Here is a 23,227-nt window from a genome sequence, read left to right as displayed (position 1 = left end):
ATACCTAAGTATCCTAGAGTACTTTTATCTTGCTGATGAAATTAATTAAAGTCATACTACATATACCAACTTCAATATGCTGGGCAGGAACAGATGTGAGCAAGTCAGTCAACTGCATTAACAAGTTATTCTAGCCACCCCACCCAGATAATTATTCATATGTATCTTAAGACAGGTGTCTCAGTGGTTACATTTAATGGTAGCAATATATTTACTGTATGACAATGATGAAAATTTAGGGAATTAACAGACATGCTAAACTTTTTCAGAAAATAATGTTTCATGTAAATATTTAAACTAATTCAAAAGTTCATTACAGTTGTGTCCTTTCATGCAGTTTCAATTTTTAAAGATGAAAGGCTAACTCTATGATTTACTAAATGGTGAATGTGATGTTAATTAGGATTTTGAAAATGTATATAAATAGCAATATAATTTCTTTTTAGGCTGACTTTACAGACGAGTTGGAAGTAAAATGAATACTCTGAAATCTCTGAATACTAAAATTCAGGTTTATCTCACCAAACAGGAAAAACTGGATTTTCACTGTGGTAAAAATAACAGTCAATAGAAGTATTTTTATTTGCCACTTTCTAGCACTTGTTTTTTCCTTCAAATAAGCTCAAATCTGTTTGTATGTTTTTTGCCTAATTATTCATTTCTATCAAATTTCTTGGCAAGGAATGAGTATCTTTTTGTCATAATGAAATCTGACAAACCACGATTAGAACAATGACACATTTAGCAAGTGCACACTCTGGGTTCTTTTCAACTTAACAGTGGTTGTTATTTTAGTGATTTATTGTAGTTAGAATTTTACCATGTATACATTCCAGTATTTTTCCATGATTTTAGATTTTTAAAAGAGCATTTATGATCTTGGCATCACATATTATGATGTTTGTTAATTTGGCAGCAAAGTGACTTACATAGAAATATACAGATACTGTGGGTCATTGTTGCAAATTGTATTGGCTCTCCTATTGGCATGAATATGAGATATAACATCAATTAAAGTTTAGTGGGTTTATCATCATTAATGGAAATTATGCATGAGAATCAAATGGAGTAACATTAGACTTCCCTAATTTAAACATTATAACAGCATGAGTATTTAAATTAAGAACAATTATTTCCAAGAAATGCTTAAAATTGAAGCATGGAATATTAGGGTTTTAGGTAATTTCCCCATAATATATGTCATAGCGTGTACATCGTTCTTATTCTGAATTCATGATCTCTACCATATAAATCATTTTTTCTGCTGGCAATAAAAAGTGCCAAGTGCCTCCTATTTAGCACACCAATGCTATACAACACAAATTAGCTTAATGCCTGCTCATTTTTCAAGGTCTAGCAAAAATGCTATTGCCTTCCGGAAGCTTTTCCAAAAGCCACCATTACCAGACAAATTCAGTTATTAGTAAAACCTGAGGTGTTAACATATAATGTGACATTCACATCTGTATTTAAATATAGAATGAAAATAATACCTACAAATTATTTTAGAGGGAAATTTCTATATGTATATAATTATTTGTCATATGAAAGGTGTTGACTTGGCAGAAGCCCCTTGTAAATCGAAATAAAATTCCTTCAACATAAGCAGCTAATTTTAGACATCTTGGAGTTCAATAGACTATTCTTCAGTATATACAATATGAATAAAAATATTATCAGAAAAAAGTAGATATTAGAGATTAGACAATAGAATTAGATAAAGGTACATAGTGTTATGACTAAAAAAGAGAATATAAGAGATATAACACATACAGTCATGGGGCACTTGGGTGGCTCAGTTGGTTTAGCATCTGACTTCGGCTCAGGTCATAATCTCAGTTCGAGCCTCACATCAGGCTATGTGCTGACAGTTCAGAGCCTGAAGTCTGCTTGGGATTCTGTGTCTCCCTCTCTTTATGTCCCTCCCCCACTCCCACTCGGTCTCAAAAAGAAACATTATATATACAAAACAAAAAAAAAAACCCATACAAATCATTGTTCTCTTTAAAATACACAGTTTCAAAACACAATCTTTTATTACTAAGTGAGAAAAACATCACTTAGTCATGTGTTTCCCTTTGGGAAGAGAAAAGCTGTCAGATTCATAGAAAGTTTTATCTGCCAAAGGGAAGGAAGTATCTTGCCAATTTTTTTTTAAAGACTCAGTGTTCTCTAAAAAGAGAATTACAAGTATCTAAATGTATCATTTGAGTGACAGTCTCATCTAGAGTTGCCTACTTGATAGGAGACTAAGATTTCTAATCATATTATACTAATTTTCTCAATGTTTAAATGGATATCCTTAAATAAGTTATATAATCTACATAACATTTTTGATCCAAAATCTCCCTATTCTTCAGAAATCAAGTAATGTTCAAGATTTTTGTGATTTTCAACATAGTAATTTAATTTGGTTTCCTTATATTGCCTTTGCTTTTCCAAAATTTTCATTTGCCCTTCCAAAGCAGTGCCTTTTTGGCAGCCCCTTTAGGAAAGGTTTGATTAACTTATGAATGCACATCATGCCATGTAAGTAGATGTGGAAAGTGTAAACAGACTATATATGTCAATATAGTCACTGTGCTGGTATAACCCATGAATCCATTCTAAGTAACCATATTAATATACAGACTAAATCACATATACCTAGTACTTAGCTTTTTAATGGTTAACTGGGACTTCTGGAAGCTGCCACAACTATCTAGGCCAGTAGGATAATATTTTCTGCATTAAAGCAGCTTAATAAATTAGACAAGTACAAAAATCTTCACTGTACCAATCCATTTGTAAAGTAGTGATGACAGCCGAAAAGGCAGTCTAAATCCCCATGCATTGTTTTATTTGTTCTTCAATCAAGTATTACAGGCTTAATGTTTTAGGCAATGTGACATTTAAATATTTTTTTTTAAACTAGGCACAAAATTCAATCTACAAACATCATTCTTACTTTTAAAAAGGAGGAAAATAGGCAGAGATTACTCCCTCTCCTTTGTCATTATAACTATTAATTATTGAAGATTTTCTCTTAGCTCTATGTAAAACTAATAATCAAATGCTAGTGAAGACCTTGGATTTTCTCACTTGAGAGTCAGAATATCTGAGTAAGTGTAGAGAAACCATCCATGGATGCTGAAATGTAAGGTAAGATTCTCCACAACTGACATTTTGGTTTAATCATAAATTGAGCAAGATGGCCACAGTATAAGCAAGAATAAGTACCTACTATAGAAATCTCTTTACCTGTGAGATTGATAATCTACTATGAGTACTAAATTTAGTCCAGATGTGAAAAGTTTTGACTACTGCCTCTCATTCAGGGTAGAATTCTTGGGCAATCTCCTCTGGACCACCCATATTGTGTAAGGTAAAATCCAAGGAAACACTACCCTTGCCTTTCCCAATTAGTGGAAGTGAATGCAAGTCTGGGAAATGGGTTTTAATAATCAAACCCTTTTCCTGACAAAGTTCTATAGCCAGTTGACTCCATGACCACACCTGAATTCCTTAAAAAAAAAAAAAAAAAGTAATCAATGCATGTCTTCCTCTCTTCTTAAATCCAACATATAATGGTCACAAAAACAGTTAAACAAAGTCAGTGAAATACAAGGAGACAGTTTAAACCTATACCGTCTTACATAAATCTCCAACCAGTGCTTAACAAGAGGCATAAACTCAGGTACAAAAAAATTCATATATATATTTAAAAATACTATGTATATATTTATATATTCATAAATAAATATGTATATTTAAAACATATTTTAAAATACTATATATATATAGTATTTACCTGAAAAATAAAGCCATTGAGCAATGTGTACGTAGGATGAAAAGCCTGGCACATGCATCCTGGATACTAGCTGTGTGAAAAGGCAAATAAAAATTGTTGTCTGGTGGCAGTTCATGCCCTGCTTTTTTTTTTTCTCTTTCTCCCTCCCTTTAAAAAAAAATTTTTTTTTTTCAACGTTTTTATTTTTGGGACAGAGAGAGACAGAGCATGAACAGGGGAGGGGCAGAGAGAGAGGGAGACACAGAATCGGAAACAGGCTCCAGGCTCCGAGCCATCAGCCCAGAGCCTGACGCGGGGCTCGAACTCACGGACCACGAGATCGTGACCTGGCTGAAGTCGGACGCTTAACCGACTGCACCACCCAGGTGCCCCTCTCCCTCCCTTTAACAGCAAAGCTTATTCTACCTCAACTTTCACTCCATCCAGTGACTTCAACTAACTATACAATCTGGATACCACAAATGTTAATTTCTCCAAGGTGAAAAGTGCTTTGTTACTCAAAGTGAATGGGAAACAGTAATTTAAATCCTAGTTGTCCCTTAGTCTTTCAGTAGAAAGCCAAAAGATGCTTAATGTTCAGTTACATTTAAACTATGTGTAAATGACCTTTCAAACAAGACGTATCAAGTGTCAATAATTTGAATTCTCTAAGAAAAAAATTGCATCTGGGTGGCTCAGTTAAGCATCTGACTTTTTGGCTCAGGTCATTGTCTCATGGCTCCTGAGTTCAAGCCCTGTGTCAGACTCTGTGCTGACAGCTCAGAGCCTGGAGCCTGCTTCAGATTCTGTCTCCCTCTCTCTGCCCCTCCCCCACTTGTTCGCACTCTCTTAAAAATAAACTTTTTAAAAAGGAAAGAAAAAAATAGCTTTAACAGAAGTCTTATCTTGTAACAAAAAGCTTAATAGAAAATGTAAGGATACAATCTGTTTCTGTACTTGATATCATCACTGGCCAGTATTTGCTGGGAGCCAATAGAAGATAACTGTGAGAACCCCCACTACAGATGCTATCATTCCACCTGAAGTCATGTTTCAATCCAAATATTTAGTTTATACCCTAAGAACTAAATACTTTTATTGCATCACAAATCTCAGCAAATACTGCAATGAGGCTCCTTAGTAATCGAAAAAATAACGCTGTGATTATTCCACTCTTGTTTGGGCAAAATATTTTAAGTAATTTGGCTAATCAGAGTTTTGGCACCTCATCAAGTGTAACATCAGTTAATGCACTTGACTAAAAGGAATTTGTGCATAACAAATGAGCTACTTATTGAGGAATTATTTTATGGAAAACTGGGAAATAGTTTACCTTATTTGTGGTGATATGAATCGATGCTTTATTTTTCAGTGACCTAATATAGTAGCATCAACAAGTAGTATTGTTTACAAGTGTCCTAAATCTGCCATAAATCACCTCATGTATTAGAAAACCTAAAACAAAACATTCTACATTTAAGTTGTTTTGTTATAACCATTTAAATCGTGTTTTTTCCTGTTTTCTTTCAAAGCTATTTTTGTAGTAATAGTGATAATAAAATAGATTATCTTATGTGCTCATCACACTATTCTAGACTACTTCAGAGAAGTCAACTGTACTGTAGAGATGGCCTTTCTTCATGCAGAGGTCATTTAATTATGGTTAAATTCTGCTTTAGTATATGCTCATGGATAACACTTTTTACACTTAAGAAACTCACATTATGCAAATCTGAAATGTATGATCTGTTTGGCAACTAAGTAGCAAAGACTGTATGGCCAATCATCTTTACCCATATCTCTACTTATGCTTATATGTGTCTCTATCTTATTTCTGTAAATACACACACACACACACACACACATATATATACACATATAGGGTATATAATGTATGTGTGAATTCATGTCTCTGTTGATACCCTATCAATAAGGGATACTTGTGTGTGTGCGTGTGTGTAGAGATAAATCTGTAACTATGGCATTCAAATCATTGTCATTGCATAAATACTGAAACTTAATTGACCCTGGGCTTTTTGTATTGATGTACTAGAGTAATAAAATGTTACAGTTACCACACATATGCCCACCTTATTTGGATTAAATTTCGTAAGTCACACTTCCATGTGACTAATAGAAAATTACTCCTGCTTGCCTGTTAAATCACATCCACTAGCACGATTCTCCAGTTTTACTGTGATGTTCCATTTCTGACTCCACTATTTAGTACATCATTATCCCCTTTCTTCATCTCTTTATTTCTATGCTCTGTAACTGCAAAAGCACACTTTAAAGTACATTAAATCTCCTTGCGCCTGTTCTCATAACACATGTATATTAGCTTGAACAGGCTAGTGCGAGGTAAGAAACATTTAATACTAATGACGGTACATTCTAGTTGATTTGGCCCATAGCTTGTTCTAGTAAATAAAGTTTTGTAGAACACAGAAATGTTTATGTGCTGTCTATGTCTGCCTTTGCATTAACAGTCACACAGTTGCATAGTTGTTACAGAGACCTTATTAGCCAACAAAGCAAAAACTGTTTACTATCTCGTTTTATGACAAAAAAAAATACTATTGCTTTTATTTAACCTAAATTTATTTCCTGCTCACAGAAAAGTCTTGGTTTGTCGTAAGTTTCATTGGGTACCTCTCTTTTACATGGTTTTCTACGGAACTTGTTTGGTGGTTGCTCTGCCATATATAGCATGCGGCTTTCGAGATTGCCTTGCTATTTTTATTTCACTCAGATGAAAGGAAGACCACAGAAGACTGGATGGGAATATTTGATGTGTCAGGCCTGAATATGCCTAAGATTAATTTCACTCACATATCTTTGGCTGGAAATCAACCACTAGTCAGTCCACTTGCAAGGGAGGATGGAGTTAAGTGACCCAGTTTTGTATCCATGAAAAGAATTATGCTTAACAAGTAGTATTTGCCACAAGCTCTGAGAATTTCAATCCTGGAAGAAGTCAATAATTTGATTTTTCCAGGTCTGCCACTGGATACCCTAACAATGCTATGGAAGTTTAAAAAGGAGGGTGGATTATTGCCACAATAAATAAAAAGCCATAATTCTCAAGTGGGTTGTCAATCTGGCCTGAAAATCATGTTATATTTCTCTGGTGAATGCTGATACTTTCAGAGTAACAATTACAAATTTCCCTTACTCTGTCCAACAATTTATGTCTCTTCCATCAGTACCATCTCCTCTGTCTTAAACAAAATTGCCTCTGATGTGGACAAAACAAACTATCAGATGTTGCCTCTTAACCTGTGTGTGACATCAACTTACCTGCAGCCATACAAGCACCCCTTCCCCTCTTTCTTGCTTTCATAATACGGGAGTAGTCCAATGTCTAACTAAAGGACAAAACTTATACTAGAGCCATGTATTTTCAGTTAAGAATGTTACCTATTTTCCTTCAGGCTTCTTTTATTCAAAACATTCTTCTCAAATAATGATTCCCCTTTGGAAAGTCTATTTTATTTTAGCTCAAATAATAAATTAGCCAGCCATTGCCATATATATGTGTGTGTGTGTATATATTTATATACATATATATGTATATGTATGTATATGTATATGTATGTATATATGTATATAAGTATATATATGTATATATGTATATATGTGTATATATATACGTATATATATGTGTGTATATATATACACACACACACATATATATGTATACACACACATATTTTTTTTCCATCTTTGCATGGCGTCTAATTGGTACCATTCTTCAAAACTGAAATTCCACTCTCTTCTCTCAAGTCAGAGAGAAGGTGACTCATTTACAAAGACTATCTACCTATAGCTGTGGCCAAGGTCAGCAGTCTCCTCTCTGAATCTGTACTCGAGATTTATGTGTTCTATTGTGCAAAAATATTCTAAAGGTCATCCTAATCCTATTTTTTCTTCCATGGTCACAAAGGTCAATGAATACAAAGACCACTCAATCAAGCTGCACAACCCAGAAAACAAATAGATCTAAACATAATAAACCTAAATAGACCTGTCATCTTCAGATCTTCCTTCCTCTGCCCACTGACTCCATGACATGTCCATTTTAAACACACATGAACTTCAAAATATACAATATCAAAAACATCTCAAACAGTTCCTTCTGTCTGGTCCAAGCTATCATTTACTTCAAATGGCAGAATAATCTCATCTCATTATATCCATTAGAAAGCCATTTTTTGCTCATTTCTAGCCTCCACAACATAGGCACAGCATTAGTATTAAAATACAATAATTTCCCTTTGCATTAGTTCCTTTCCCAAATATAAGTGTTCCCCTTTAACATGCTCAAGGCCAAATTTAAGGAATTTGGGGAAAAAAAGTGTTTAAATAGACAAGCTACTTCTCATCTTCAAACTCACCCTTTATCTGTTATGTCCCAGCCTCACACATCTTTTCTCCATAGCACCTTGAGCATTGTTTCTTCCTTTAGTTGTCACTTGTCCTACCCCAAGATGTCTCCTCTCTGAGGAGTTAACATTTGTTCAGACCTCAGCTCTAGTAATATTTCAAGGAAAATTAGGATTATACCAGCTTCCCGGCTCCCCAGTAGTATACCTTTTACTTTACTTTCATAGCAATTACTAGAATTGACAGCTGGTTTTAATGTGACCACTATTCAAGTACTTAACCAATTCACGTTTGTCTAATTCTTTAGACTGTGAACTCAGGGAAAGCAAGACCTTTAATTTTGCTCTCCAGTTTAATTACAGCACCCAGAATAGTGCTTGAAATTGGGTAGGAAATGAACAAGTCTTTAATGAAGTATCTCATAAACAATATGATGAATAAAATCAAAGCAATTCAAATTGTCACATGAATTCATGGTGCTATCTTGCCCAAACTTAATAAATTTTTGACTCTCAACTTTCCCATCAGATACCCAGATATTTTTCACTTGTGCATTACTGATGAGGAAGTAACTTTAAAAAGGCAATACATTCCATGGACAACCTGCTTAATATGCTGGAGCAAACTTTGCTCTGTTGCATTAGTATCTTTCTAAACTGCCGCTATATCATGCCTTCATAAGAGCAAAGTGGTGTCTGCTCTGTTGACATGTTTTTATATGTGATTATATAGTATCTTCTATATATAGTTCTTTTCTATAATAAGTACAAATAAATAGCTTTCTATTTCTATTCAAGGTGTCTTAGTCTGTTTGGGTTGCTATAGCAAAACACCATAGACTGGATGGCTCATAAACAAATTTCTCACAGTTCAGGAGGCTGGGAATTCCAACATCAAGGCACTGCCAGATTCTGCAACTGGTGAGCACATGCTTCCTCGTTCATAGACAGCCACCTACTTACTATGTCTTCACAAGGCAGAAGGATGGAGGAGCCCTCTGATTTCTCTTTGATAAGGGCACTTCATCCCATTAATAAGGACTCTAAATTCACGTCCTTATCTACCAAAAGCCTAATCTCCTAATACCATCACTTTAGGGATTAGGTTAACCTATGAATTTTGAAACTACAAAAGACCATGAATAGCCAAAGTAATTGTGAAAAATAAAAGCTGGAGGCATCACAATTCCAGACTTCAAGCTATATTACAAAGCCTTAATTGTCAGAAAGTATGGTACTGCACAGAAAGACATAGATAAATGAAACAGAATAGAAAACCCAGAAATGAACCCATAACTATATGGCCAACTAATCTTTGACAAAGCAGGGAAGAATATCCAATGGAAAAAAGATGGTCTCTGCAACAAATGCTGTTGGGAAAACTGAATGGCGACATGAAAAATGAAACAGGATCACTTTCTTATACTGTACGTAAAAATAAATTCGAAATGGATGAAAGACCTAAATGTGAGACAGGAAACTATCAAAATCCTAGAGGAGAACATAAGCAGAAATCTCTCTGACATCAGCCACAGAAATTTCTTACTAGACATGTCTCCAGAGGCAAGGGAAACAAAAACAAAAATGAACTACTAGGACTTCATCATGGTATAAAGCTTCTGCACAGTGAAATAAAAGGCAACCTTTGTAATGGAAGAAGAAAATTCCAAATTACATATCTGATAAAGGGTTAGTATCCAAAATCTATAAAGAACTTAAACTCAACAATTAAAAACAATCCAGTTAAGAAATGGGAAGAAGACATGAATAGACATTTTTCCCTTTAAAGAAGACATCCAGATAGCTAACACACACGACAAGATGCTCAACATCACTCATTGTCAGAGAAATACAAATCAAAACTACAATGAGATACCACCTCACACCTGGCAGAATGGTTAAAATCAACTCAAGAAACAAGTGTTGGCGAGGATGTACAGCAAGGGAAACTCTCTCACGCTGTTGGTGGGAATGCAAACTGGTGTAGCCACTCTGGAAAAGAGTTTGGAGGCCCCTCAAAAGTTGAAAATAGAACTACTCTATGATCCAGCAATTACACTTCTAGGTATTTACCCAAAGAATACAGAATACTGATCTGAAGGGATACATGCACTGCAATGTTAATAGCAGCATTATCAACAACAGCCAAATTGAAGAAAGAGCTCAAATGTCCATTGACTGATGAATGTACACAGAGAGAAATGTACTCAGCCATCAAAAAGAATAAAATCTTGCCATCTGCAACAACATGGGTGGAGCTACAGTGTATTATGGTGACTGAAATAAGTCAGAGAAAGACAAATACCATATGATTTCACTCATACATGGAATTTAAGAAATGACTATGCACATTGGGGGAGAAAGAGGCAAATTATAAGAGAGACTCTTAACTACAGAGGACAAAATGAGGGTTACTGGAGGGGAGGAGGGCAGGGTATGAGTTAAATGGGTGATGGATATTAAGGAGGGCACTCACGATGAACACTGGGTGCTGTATGTAAGTGATGAATCATTCTATGCCTGAAACTAACACTAAACTAGATGTTAACTAATTTAAAAATTGCATAAAATTATATAAAAAATTGAAAAAAATTGTTCTTTATAATTCAATTTTCTTTTCCCCATGTTGAATGGAAGTCATCTTTATAATACATTGCTCACTGGAGAAGGGAAAAGAACACCATGCTGAATAAAATATTTTACTCTGGAAAAAATACGAATTTTGGGGGCAAACATTCAATCTGCAGCAAAAAGTCCTATATTTCTAATAATATTTATGTAGCATTGAGTTTGAGCTAAAAATGTAAATATCAAACTGAAATTGAATTAAGTTCGAATAATTAATTTTTAAGTCTAAGAATTACAGGCTCAAATGAACATGTAACAATACAGAGATGACATGTCATTTGACACTTTCCCTCAATGGCAACATTCTACAAAACCATAATGTCATGATGAAGATATTAATATTGATAAAAAATCACTGCTCTAGTATCCTGATATTTTGTTTTCATTTGTTTATGTGGGTATATTTAGTTTTTAAAAATCTTACCAAATGTACAGACTCATTTATCCATTACCACAGCCAAGATAAAGAACAGTTCAACATATTTATCCCTTATATTCGCTGATAGCCATGCCCATGATCTCCAATCTTCCCCGACCTTCATCACTAACCCCTGGCAATCACTAATCTGTTCTCTTTTTCTAAAATTTCATCATTTCAAAAATGTTCTATAAGTGAAGCCATACAGCATGTAACCTTTTTGAAACAGCTTTTTACATGCAGAATTCCCTAAAGTTTTTAAAAAATCTATAGTTCATTTTATTGATGAGTATTCCAAGGAGTGGATGGGTAGGTGTGGGTATATTTGTGTATCAGAGTTCAACCATTTATTCTCGAAGGGATATCTGTGCTATTCCCAATTTAGAGCTATTACAAAGAATGCTGCTATGAACATGCATGTACAGTTGACCCCTTGAACAACATAGGTTTGAACTGCATGGATGACTTACATGCAGATTTTTTTTTAAGAGTTGACAGCAAAATCTAGAAGGCATTTATTTATAACTGCTCACCCCACTTTCCACAAGACCAGTTCAAAGACAACTAGTGCAGAAGTTGCACCTGCTGCCCTATGCATAAACAGTGAAGCCCACCAAAGCTGTTGACAACACACAAGGGCCTGGGAAATGGGCAGGGCTTCAAGTTGCCCCCTTGTGCCCATAGGCTGTTTGGTGGAGCTCAGGCTGGCAGGAAAAATGCTGGGCTGAAATGGAGGAATGTGCCCAGAAAACAGGAATCTTACTGTGCAAGACCTCAGTACAATGGGCTATGAGGCTGCACTGGTATGGCCTTGGGCCCTGGCCCTGTGGCCTCTCAGACACGAGCACACTTGTGTAGCTGCACCTGCTGATGGTCATTACCTGGAGGTACACCTCCAGGCACATAAGGAGCTTCACTTCCTGTGCTTCCACCTTGAAGCCATTACTGCTGAGGCCAACAGGCTGCAGAACATCACTATCCCTGGGGCAGGCCCACCGCTGCCACAGCTCATGTCCCAGCTGGCCTGGCTCATCCAGCCCACGTCTACACAGAATTTCAATAAATAGAAGTATAGTTCTGTTGATGTTTTTTTTTCCTCTTTATGATATTCTTAACATTCTTTATTTTATTGTAAGATACAATATATAATGCATAGAACACAAAAATGTGTTAACAGTTTATGCTGATAAGGCTTCTAGTCAACAGTATGCTATTGGGTTTTGGAGGAGTTAAAAGTTATACATAGATTTTGATTTTCAACTGTACACAGAGTCAACACTCAACCCCTGCTTCATTCAAGTGTCAACTGTATATGATTCTGTGTGAGCATATTGACTATGCTCTGGGATAAATGGCAAGAAATGCAGTTCCTGGGTTATATGGTAATTGCAAGGAATTATTTTTTAAAAACTTCTCTCTAAACTTTCACAAATTGCCATAAGTATTTTCTGAATAGCTAAACTACTTGAGCACTTGAAGACTATTAGCATCTTTAAGTAACACGTATTTGCAAATCAAAAATTAACTTGATATATTGAGATAAAAGGTCAACTCACAGAAAGGATAGCTTTTATCCTCAGCAAAGTTTTACTAATAGTTCAAAGGATTAAGACAGTCATAAAACACAGGTTAACAAACTTGGCAACACTGGAGACCAATACTGAAGCTTTTCAGATAATTTCTTCCCATATTAGAGCAAGCTCTTATTCAAATTTAATATACAAGCTCCCAAAGACACATCAGGGCATCACCTACACAAATGGGGTCATTTTAGTCATACAATATCTTCATTTATACTGCGATAATTATAAGCTGTCACTGACATTTTCTAGCAGCCTATGCCCTATACATCCATAATGTTGAGGTTTATAAACCATTTAAACAGACAAGGTATACCCTGTTAAAAGTATTTGATAAAAATTCCACATTGTTTCTGCTAGTAAACAACATCAGGAGGTAAGATTAGCTTCTTTACAAGGAGGTCTGACCACATCACTGATTTTTTTTTTTCTTCATGAGAATTATGAGAGCAAGGAAAATAGATTGCATACCAGTTACTAATGCCACCTTTCTGGTCCATAGGAGCCCCCGAAAGTATTTTTACAATAAGTATGAATGTAGTAGAATACACACACACACACATACACGAACAACTTCTGTACTTTTCATCTGTGTTAGGAAGAAAAATGAACCGTCCGTAACTTCTCTGTGTACTTAGATTTTTTTTATAGCATAATTTACCTAGGATTTTTCAGAGAGAAAAATACTGATAACTCTCACCATACATGCATTTTCAACCTTTCCTACCATCTCTAAAACTTGCTTGCAGTTCTGACCTACACACAATATAAAGGCTAGCCTTTCTTGTACTGATGTTTTTTCCCTTCTTCAGTCTGTGGTCATGTTTTGCAATGCCTATGGATAGGAATTTTATATCAGCTACTAATAGTTTTCTTAGGACTCAATTTATAAGACATTTTCATTTAGTATTTAATAAGAACTTTATAAAATACAAGTACTTCAGTGAAAGTGGCAAAAGGCCAAAAGTAAATGAAAATATTTACACAAATGGGCCTATGTGTGAAAAACAACTGCAATCAATGGCTTGAATACCGAATGTAAGAACAAACCCAACAAACAAAATTTTATAAAGATGACCACCACAAATCAGGAAATTAAGGTAGTCACTGTGCTTTGAATAGATCCACAGGTCAAGTTGAATTCCATATTGCTTTGAATGTATTGCTTTATATAAATCAATATGGCATGCATGTTGTTGTGATGGGCTTACATGAAGTATCATATAAATATTTTTCCATTTCACTGGTATATGCAATCTAAAACTGTTCATTTCAATTATCAGAAATAAAGCTCTATCTCATTAAAATCATATGTAAAAGCTAATTTTGACAGTGTGAGTAAAAAAAAAAAGACAACAAAAAAGAAAATATCAGCCAGATATAAAATTTGCTGTATGAAAAATTAAAAATTTAATTTTCTCAAAAACAGAGAGGTGCTTTTCACCTTTTTAGTTTTTTAACGTTTATTTATTTTTGAGACAGAGAGAGACAGAGCATGAGAGGGGGAGGGGCAGAGAGAGACAGGTAGACACAGAATCTGAAGCAGGCTCCAGGCTCTGAGCCATTATTAGCCCAGAGCCCAACGCGGGGCTCGAACTCACGGACCACGAGATCGTGACCTGAGCTGAAGTTGGACGCTTAACCGACTGAGCCACCCAGGCGCCCCTCAGTTTGTTATTTTTATTATACACTTATTGTACAAAAAGTAAAGCAACACTGAATTTAATGTTTCACTTTTGAGTATATTTTGTATTTAATACACTGAAATATACCATCTTGATTTTCTTTTTACAGTCTTGATTTAAAAAATAGAAATGGGTACAAAGTTCTCATAACTTATTATGTTTTTCATAAGCAAGGTCATTATCTCTAGCTGTACAAGGACAAACCACATTTAAAACCTTCAACTTCGTTTCTTTTTGAGTATTGTAAGAGAAATCCTTGCTCTGAAACTTCCAGGATTTCCTACAGAGACAGTCTCTCCACAGTACCTACTGTGAAAGATCAGGAGGCCTACAGAAACTAGAAATTCCAAAATAGAAAGAGTATAGGAGTATATTATCTTTAATACACCAACCACACCTGGTTTTATGTTCCTAGGATTGTCTTAAATAATAATATTAGTACTAGAATATGTAAATACCCAAACAGTCCCTAAGGAACTATGATTCTGAAGTTTTGTTACACATACCCCATTCTTCCAACGTATCTATCAAGCTGATCAATTTACTATTCTTATAATTCCTCTTCATTCTCTCTCCTCCAAACCTCATTTAGAACTTTAAAACGTAGCCAGTATTGCTTTTAAGGGTCTTATCAATATGTGAGACACAATTCAAACTCATTACCTCAAATTTGCTTTTCTTAATCTCTTTCTCATCTCTATAAAAATTAGGCTTGCAAAGTTTGTACAGTTCTTGCCATATTTATTGGATTGCAAAGTCCCCAACTATGTTTGAGTTTCTGGAAAACAGCAATATTTGAACCATCTTGGTAGCCTCACTGCCCTTTCTCCATAATACACGCTCCTCTTCCATTCAGTCAAGTGAACTGCAAAATATCCAATGAAAAGATCCTTCCAAACAGGCCTAAAGTGCCAACATTGCATTTGTGCAATCTCGGGTGTCTTCACTTAACAAAAGGGTCCTTTTGAAAATACTGAAAGTTTCCCAAAGGATTGTTATAAAGTGTTAAATGTTAAATAGTCTTTTTTATTGAAAACTACAACTGTCTCAAGAAAGAAAAAAATTGTTAAAGGCAACTGAGAAACTAAATTTTTGTTTTTGTTTTATTTTGATGACCCAAATTCTCTTTCCAGAACCCCAAACTTAGGTTTCTTGAGTTAAAACATTCTATTGTAGATAATCATATTTGTGGTGTGAGTTTTTTTTTATATGAGCAAACAGAAGTAATATTTCCTGATTATTTTGGCATGCCCACCTCTAACTCAGAGTACATTTTCTGTTTTTATGTATTATTTGGGTGTGAGAAATTAATTTCAAATGTCCAAGGTTTTTGCTGTTTTTTAATCTAGCTGTAGGTTAAACTCTGCCAAATTAGACATACATCATGATGATGCCTTAATGTTACAAGATTAAAATGTCTGCACATGGTCTCATACTCATACGTAGCATCCTTGTTGACCCGAATTGTTTGAATTTGCAAGCCAGGAAGCTGGTGGTTCTACAGACTCTGGGTCATTTGAGAATTCCAGCTGTGCTAGCTGTGTACTTGCCAATAAATCCTGACATCACCTAGGGCTTTTCCTAAAATCTGTGCTGACATGGATTTAGAGGCCCACTGATAAATGATACGAATGCTTGATAAAAATACCACCAGTTAGCTTAGTCCTGATTTTTTTTTTTTTTGTCATCATTCTTACAGATTTTGTGACAGAGGCAATAACCTGTATTTCTCAGTGAATGGATACAATTTTATCTTTAAAAAGCCCCAAGTTAGCTTTATTACAAAGACTTATGTATTTTTTTGTGTGCTCCTGAGGATATATTAGACAGCAAGAAATACAGGACTGGAAAATCTCCCCTGCCAATGAAGTAGATGACCGTCTAAGCCCTCTGCGATGAAGAGAGTGTATCACTCACTAAACACAAGCTAGGCAGTGATTACATGAAACAGACATTAAAGGGATGTTCTTAGAAGACACTACCATATCCAACTGATCCATGGGAACAGGGTACAGTTTTCTAGGTTGAAAACAACAAAAAACTAATACTTACACCCTATGTAACAGTTTGCACAACAAATTTTGGATGCATTTTTATATTTCAGGCAAAGAAAACAGCATGAACAAATCCCCACATTTCCCTACAAACATTTTTGAAGGAAAAGACTTCAGTTATGAGGGCTTATTTACACATAAGGTAAGGTGGGTTTTACCAGCATTGCAATATGTAAGCATGTGTAGCAACTCTAACATACAAAAACTTGACCTGCTTATCATATGATAACACAGTACTGGCACACATCAAGTAGTCAATAAACATTTGTTGTTGATTTAAAGCTTGATATCCCAAAAGGGTATTTAGTATCAGAGGATAATTAACAGCACTTTAGGGACTCTTGGGTGGCTCATTTGGTTAAGCTTCTGACTTCAGCTTAGGTCATGAACTCTCATGAGTTTGAAACCCCATGTCTGCACAGACAACACAGAGCCTGCTTCAGATTCTGTGTCTCCCTCTCCCTCTGCCCCTCCCCTGTTCGCACTCTCTCTCAAAAATTAACATTAAAAAAAATCACTTTAATCCTTGAAAATGGTTATGCTATTCCTTTTATTAACAGAAAAATGTAAAAATATTTTATCAAATATCACAATGTGTATTTATTTCTTCAGTAAATACTGGGCAAATTCTATGTGTCACAAACAGATGAAGGCTAAGAACATGCCAGTGAATGGAAAGAATGACAGAAAAATAATTCTTCCCATGACGCTTGCATTCAGATAATTGTTTTAATCATTTTCAAATAGAAAGCAAGTATTTTTTTTAATAAACAAGGAACTATTCACACTAATTTCTTTATAAAAAATTCAATTTGAGTGTTAGAAATCCCGACTTATAGATCGTGTAAAGTCATAGCAAGAAGCTCCTAAGTGAAAAAGCCCCCACGTTGGCACTGTTCACTTGGTCACTGATATTTCCCTCCAAGATGATTCAGATGCGTGTATCTATATTTATGATATGTGAATAGAAAAACATGTAAAACATATTTCATAAAGAGGCTTTTGATTAAGACTTTGACTTAATATTAAGACTTTGACTTAATATTTTGACTTAATATTGGGGTTATATCTGAAGTAAACTTATGTGATGTTATGGTAAAAAAAATACATCTAACTTTCCATTAATGTCCATTCATGTGACATGATTAAACTTTCAAAATTGTAGAATTTTTGATAAAATTCCTAATGCTTTGCTTACAACACTAGTTTGTCATTCTATATGCAAATTTTGTATACCATTTACAGAATCTAAAAGTCAAACTGATTCATTTTCTAAATAAGACACTAGCAAGATACTTGGAGATGAAGAATATGGTTTATATTCTTGAGGTATCAGCAATCAAGGTCCTTTTGAGTAATGCTGAAAAGGGATGCTTAAACTGATGAATCACTCCAATAAAGTTTGCTCATCAATCATCATGTAGGCTAAAATAAAGACAATAATCTAAATAAATCTTTAGAAATTATTACTAGCACTTTATTCTTACGAGAAAATTTTGGGTGGGTAGATAATGTGAAATTTTGTTTTAAAGGTTGGATTATAGGGGCACCTGGGTGGCGCAGTCGGTTAAGCGTCCGACTTCAGCCAGGTCACGATCTCGTGGTCAGTGAGTCGGAGCCCTGCGTCGGGCTCTGGGCTGATGGCTCAGAGCCTGGAGGCTGTTTCCGATTCTGTGTCTCCCTCTCTCTCTGCCCCTTCCCCGTTCATGCTCTGTCTCTCTCTGTCCGAAAAATAAATAAACGTCGAAAAAAAAATAAAAAAAAAGGTTGGATTATAAAAAATCACTGGGAATATTTTTTCTTTTTTTTGGTACAACAAAATTTTATCACTTACCTGGATTCTAACTCTCTCAGCTTTTAGATGTTTGAGACCTAGTATGTTGCTATAATTGTTTTGTTTTTTGTTTTTTGTTTTTTTTACAAACAAAATCTGGATTAGTCTCAATGATAAAACATGTGATTGACGTTTTGGGGCACTGAGGTAACAGGGAGATACTGTGATAAAAAATGATAGAATTGATCCAAATACATTAATCAAAATTCAAGTGATACATTCTCAATTCTATCATCTGCATATACAGTTATTTTAGGTAGAATGTACATTCATGAGCTTAATTTTATAAACTGAGATTAAATAATACTAAATCATTTCACCTAAATGTGTGCCTTTATGAACATATCAAAACATGAACTCAGATGGACAATGGACACATGAAAAGCTGCTTAACATCACTAATCATCAGGGAAATGCAAATCAAAACACAAAGAGTTATCACCTCACACCAGATTGGCTAGTATCAAAAAGACAACAAAAAGCAACTGTTGGTGACCATGTGAAGAAAAGTGAACCCTCGAACACTGTTGGTGGGAATAAAAATTGGAGCAACATCTGTGGAAAATACGGAGGTTCCTCAAATTAAAAAATAAAATTACTGTATGATCCAGTAATTTCACTTCTGGATATTTATCCAAAGAAAACAAAAGCACTAATTCAAAAAATACATATGCATCACTTTGTTCACTGTAGTATTTACAATAACCAAGACATGGAAGGCAACTCAAGTGTCCATAAATAGCTGAATAAAGACGATGCGGTGTGTGTGTGTGTGTGTGTGTGTGTATATATATATATATATTAGTCATAAACAGGATGAATCTTGCCATTTGCAACAATGGACAGACCTAGAGGGTATCGTGCTGGGTAAAATAAGTCAAGAAGACAAATACTATTTGATTTTACTTAAATATTTTTAAGTGACTTAGAGTCTGTTCACTACTAGATCATATATCATCTTATGTTGTATATAATTATACTTTTCTAGTTCTAAAATGATTCATATATCAAAATCGGAAATAAATACATTTCCTAAAGTTATTTTTGGCCTTTTATGCAAATTACATTATATATATTAACACAAAAATTTTAATTTTTTAAAGTGCTCAGCAATATGTGTGACAAATTAAAAAACAAAAACAAAAAAACCCAAAAACTGGGGTAGTATGAAACCACTCAGAAGAGACACTTGCAAAAGTTAAAGAAATTCTTGATGAATTCCCCTCATACTCTGAAACTTTGGTATGTGTGAAAATTTGGAATCTTCCTTCAAAATAGAACTGTTATAGAGGGTAGGTAGACCTAGAAGTTTAAGATTCAACTCTTTATAGAAAATAGAAAATTAATATGCCAAAGTGATTTAAAACAAATTTTTAATGTTTATTTTTGAGAGAGAGAGACAGAGCATGAACAGAGGAAGGGCAGAGAGAGAGGGAGACACAGAATCTAAGGTGGGCTCCAGGCTCTGAACTGTCAGCACAGAGCCCAACTTGGGGCTCAAACTCACAAACTGTGAGATCATGACCTGAGCCGAAGTCAGATGCTTAACTGACTGAGCCACCCAGGCGCCTCCAAAGTGATATTATTGGCAGAACTTGAACATACCACAAACATTGTGTCAGGAACAAAACAGAAAAAGAACCAGTTCTTAATACCACAGGGTTCCCAGACCAGTACCTACGTCAAACTTATTAAATGATTATGCTAATATATAATACATAATAGTAACAGCTTACTAAGGCTGTAAAGATGAGGAAATAATTCATTCTTCCCCAAGAAATCTCCAAGTAGCAAATTTACCTATAAAGATATCCAGGCAAATCATGTAATAGCTAATACATGTAAAATTAACTATGACACTTGGTACAATAATCTTAGTTATTACTTCATATCAAATAATGGAAAATAGAATATCTAGGTTCAAAAGCATAGTGTATTTACTATTTATCTCTTACCCACCAAATTCATTTGCCTTCATTCACATAGCAAAGACCCTTTCTACCTCAGCTTAATTACATCTGAGAAGCCCTAACATCCAAGTATTTAAGTGACAGTCAACACTGTGCCTCCAATTCGCACTCTAAATTTTTCTACACTGATAAATGCTGTCTCTCATGGCATATATCCCCTATTCAACTTTTTTACTTTTGTGTGGCATAACCTTTAATGCTAAATTATTTTTCTCCTGAAAAATAAACTTTTACACTAAATTATTTTTCTCCCTTTGGTAAATTTATGCACACCCTCCTTAAAAAAAAAAAAAAAAAAAGTACTATGCTCCTCTATCTGCCTTAGCTGTTTTTTCCCCAACCTGTTGTCATTCGTTATAAAATCCACCTAGACCATATTTAGAAGAGCACATACATTTGTTATTTTATTAATTATAGTAACTAAAATACAGAAAGATATCTGCCCAAAACTTGATAGGATGGCATATAATAGTAAGAGCACCTCTATATCCTACACTGCCAGTAGGACAAATTTATCTGTTTTTACTCATCAATAATCTTTTGTGATCATAAACTCCATTTTATGGTTTTTTTCTGGTTAAAATGAAATTGAAGCATTTTTGAGATACATGGGTAAACTAATCATTGCAGTCCTGAATATCTGTGTGTGTTTGCATGATTAATCCTTTGTATTATTTGCCTTGCAGGTACAATTTCTGCCAGTATGTGTGGCTTTACTACAAGAACAACCCCAAAATGAAGCACATCCAGAAGTACTTTGGACCATAAAATGCCATTACACCATTTGCAATTAGCTCTACATGGGCACCCGGGTGGCTTGGTTGGGAGTCCAATTTCGGCTCAGGTCATGATCTCATGGTTTGTGAGTTTAAGCCCCCCAATGGGCTCTGTGCTGATAGCTCAGAGCCTGAAGCCTTTCACCCTCTCTCTCTCTCTGCCCCTCCCCCACTCGCAGTCTGTCTTAAAAACAAACATTTAAAAATAAATAAAATAAAATTAGCTCTACATTTTCAAAATCCATTTTGGTTGGTCTTTGTAACTATGGGAGAATATAAATTAAGCTATATAAAAGTAGTTTTGAACATCGCTGGTGTGAAACCATTCCTAATCTATAGCCTAACCTCAAATATATAGGCTTTCAAAGACCTGGTCAGAATATATGATTGGTAACACCGATGGTCTGAAGCGGCAGCGACGGACTCAAGTCTCTGTCAGCAGAGTCTCAGCTTTTAGTGGTGTATGTTCAGTCAAACCCTTAGGAACAGATACATTTAGAAGAACAATCTAAATAATTGCACAAGGTCGTTTGCATCCTTCATTTTTCAGAGGGTAAAGATTTTTACAAATTTGTTGTGGAATAAAATAAATGCAGTAGGTCATTGCTTTGAAAAGATTAGGTCTCCCAAGCCACTAAGGCCACCTAACCACATGCTGGGCATCTTTCCAATGGCTTGTATGTAGACTATCCTTCCTTATCCATGCAGACGAAAAATACTGTCGTAATTTTCATGTTAGAATGTCAGCATGTTAAAGATTACCTTTACTGTTTCTCCCCCAACTCTCTGAATATTCCTCTTTCCTCCTTTCTCTGAGGACACATTTTCTGCTGCCCTGAAAGTAAAAGAAGTTTCCCTCTATGCCATCCAGCCAGAATGCTCTTTAGTTAGCACTTAAGCTTCAAAATTATTTGAAATTATTGAAATAATTCAAAATTATTTGGAATTTAAAATCCAGCAAGCTACACTAATGAACATAAAAATGTAAATGACTCATCCTATTCTTGAAGTAATAGCTTCTGAGAGTTATTTACACTGTTAATCCAGAGGAACAAGTATTACCTGGATCAGAGTGGAGAGATCAAGGTGTATGTAAGGAGCAACCTCCTATGTAGGTTTGTAATTTCTCTGCTTATGGGGAAATTGTTCTCTGTCTGTAGAGTTAGACAGAAAATACTACAAAGCTATAACTTTGTTCTATTTCCTTTTGGTCTAATATAGTTTACATCTAGAAGACTTTTAATACTTTACTATCTTTGTTACCATGGATTGAGGAGTGTGGTTACCCCTGAGAAAACAGAAGGGAAATACCCAAGAGCAAATAATCATTGTTATACAAATGATTTCAGTTTATTAGTAAAGTTTCATTTGTTGCATTGGAGTATTACACAGATGGCTTGTAAATACATTGTTACTTATATATTTATAGAATATATTTATAAAAATTGAGAAGGCCAGTCTTATTCCAGACATCATTAATTCTAATATCCAGGTATGTATGCATCTTTAATAAGATCCTCAATGCTTCTCACATAACCAAAATTTTAGATTCACCAATTTAAATACAGCTTTTCTCAGTCTCTGCTTAATTTCATTAGGGAAATGCAATAATTTTTCAAAATTATAATTAGCGAATACACCAATCCCCCTTTATCTGCAGTTATGTTTCCAATGTTTCAGTGACTGTCAATCATGGTCCTTAAGCAGATGATCCTCCTGACAAATTGTCAGAAGGTCAACAGCAGCCTAACACTATGACACAGTGCCTATGTCACCTCATTTCATCTCAACACATAGGCATTTTTTGATGAGAGAGAGAGAGAGAGAGAGAGAGAGAGAGGCAGAGAGAGAGAGAGAGAGAGAGGCAGAGAGAGAGAGAGAGAGAGAGAGGCAGAGAGAGACGAAGAGAGAAAAAGGGAGGGAAAGAATCCCAAGCAGGCTCCTTGCAGTCAGCCCAGAGCCTGATGCAGGGCTGGAACTCCCAAACCAGGAGATCGTGACCTGAGCCAAAGTCAGACACTTAACTGACAGAACCATCCAGGCACCTCTCAGAAATGCCCCTCAATAAGCATCTTATCCTCTCACATCACTACAAGAAGGGTGAGTACAGTACAGGAAGATTTGAGAC

At 35.1% G+C, this 23,227-nt stretch overlaps 1 long non-coding RNA gene across 4 annotated transcripts in view; it reads right to left on the bottom strand.

Moving 5' to 3' along the window:
- LOC123384639 overlaps positions 1–23,227 on the bottom strand; it is a 491,342-nt gene that overhangs the window by 277,171 nt on the left and 190,944 nt on the right. The window contains exons 3-4 of one of the 4 annotated variants that reach the window (XR_006596068.1): positions 3,791–3,860; positions 1,898–3,503 (exon numbers count right to left, since the gene is read on the bottom strand). The exons of the other annotated variants lie outside the window; for them this stretch is intronic. This is a non-coding gene — a long non-coding RNA (uncharacterized LOC123384639). Of the gene's footprint in view, positions 1–1,897; positions 3,504–3,790; positions 3,861–23,227 lie in introns of those variants that run through there. 4 annotated transcript variants of the gene reach the window in all.

This window comes from Felis catus, chromosome A1, assembly GCF_018350175.1.
Source record: "Felis catus isolate Fca126 chromosome A1, F.catus_Fca126_mat1.0, whole genome shotgun sequence".
Classification (NCBI taxonomy): domain Eukaryota; kingdom Metazoa; phylum Chordata; class Mammalia; order Carnivora; family Felidae; genus Felis; species Felis catus.
This window is presented reverse-complemented; position numbering and strand designations above follow the sequence as displayed.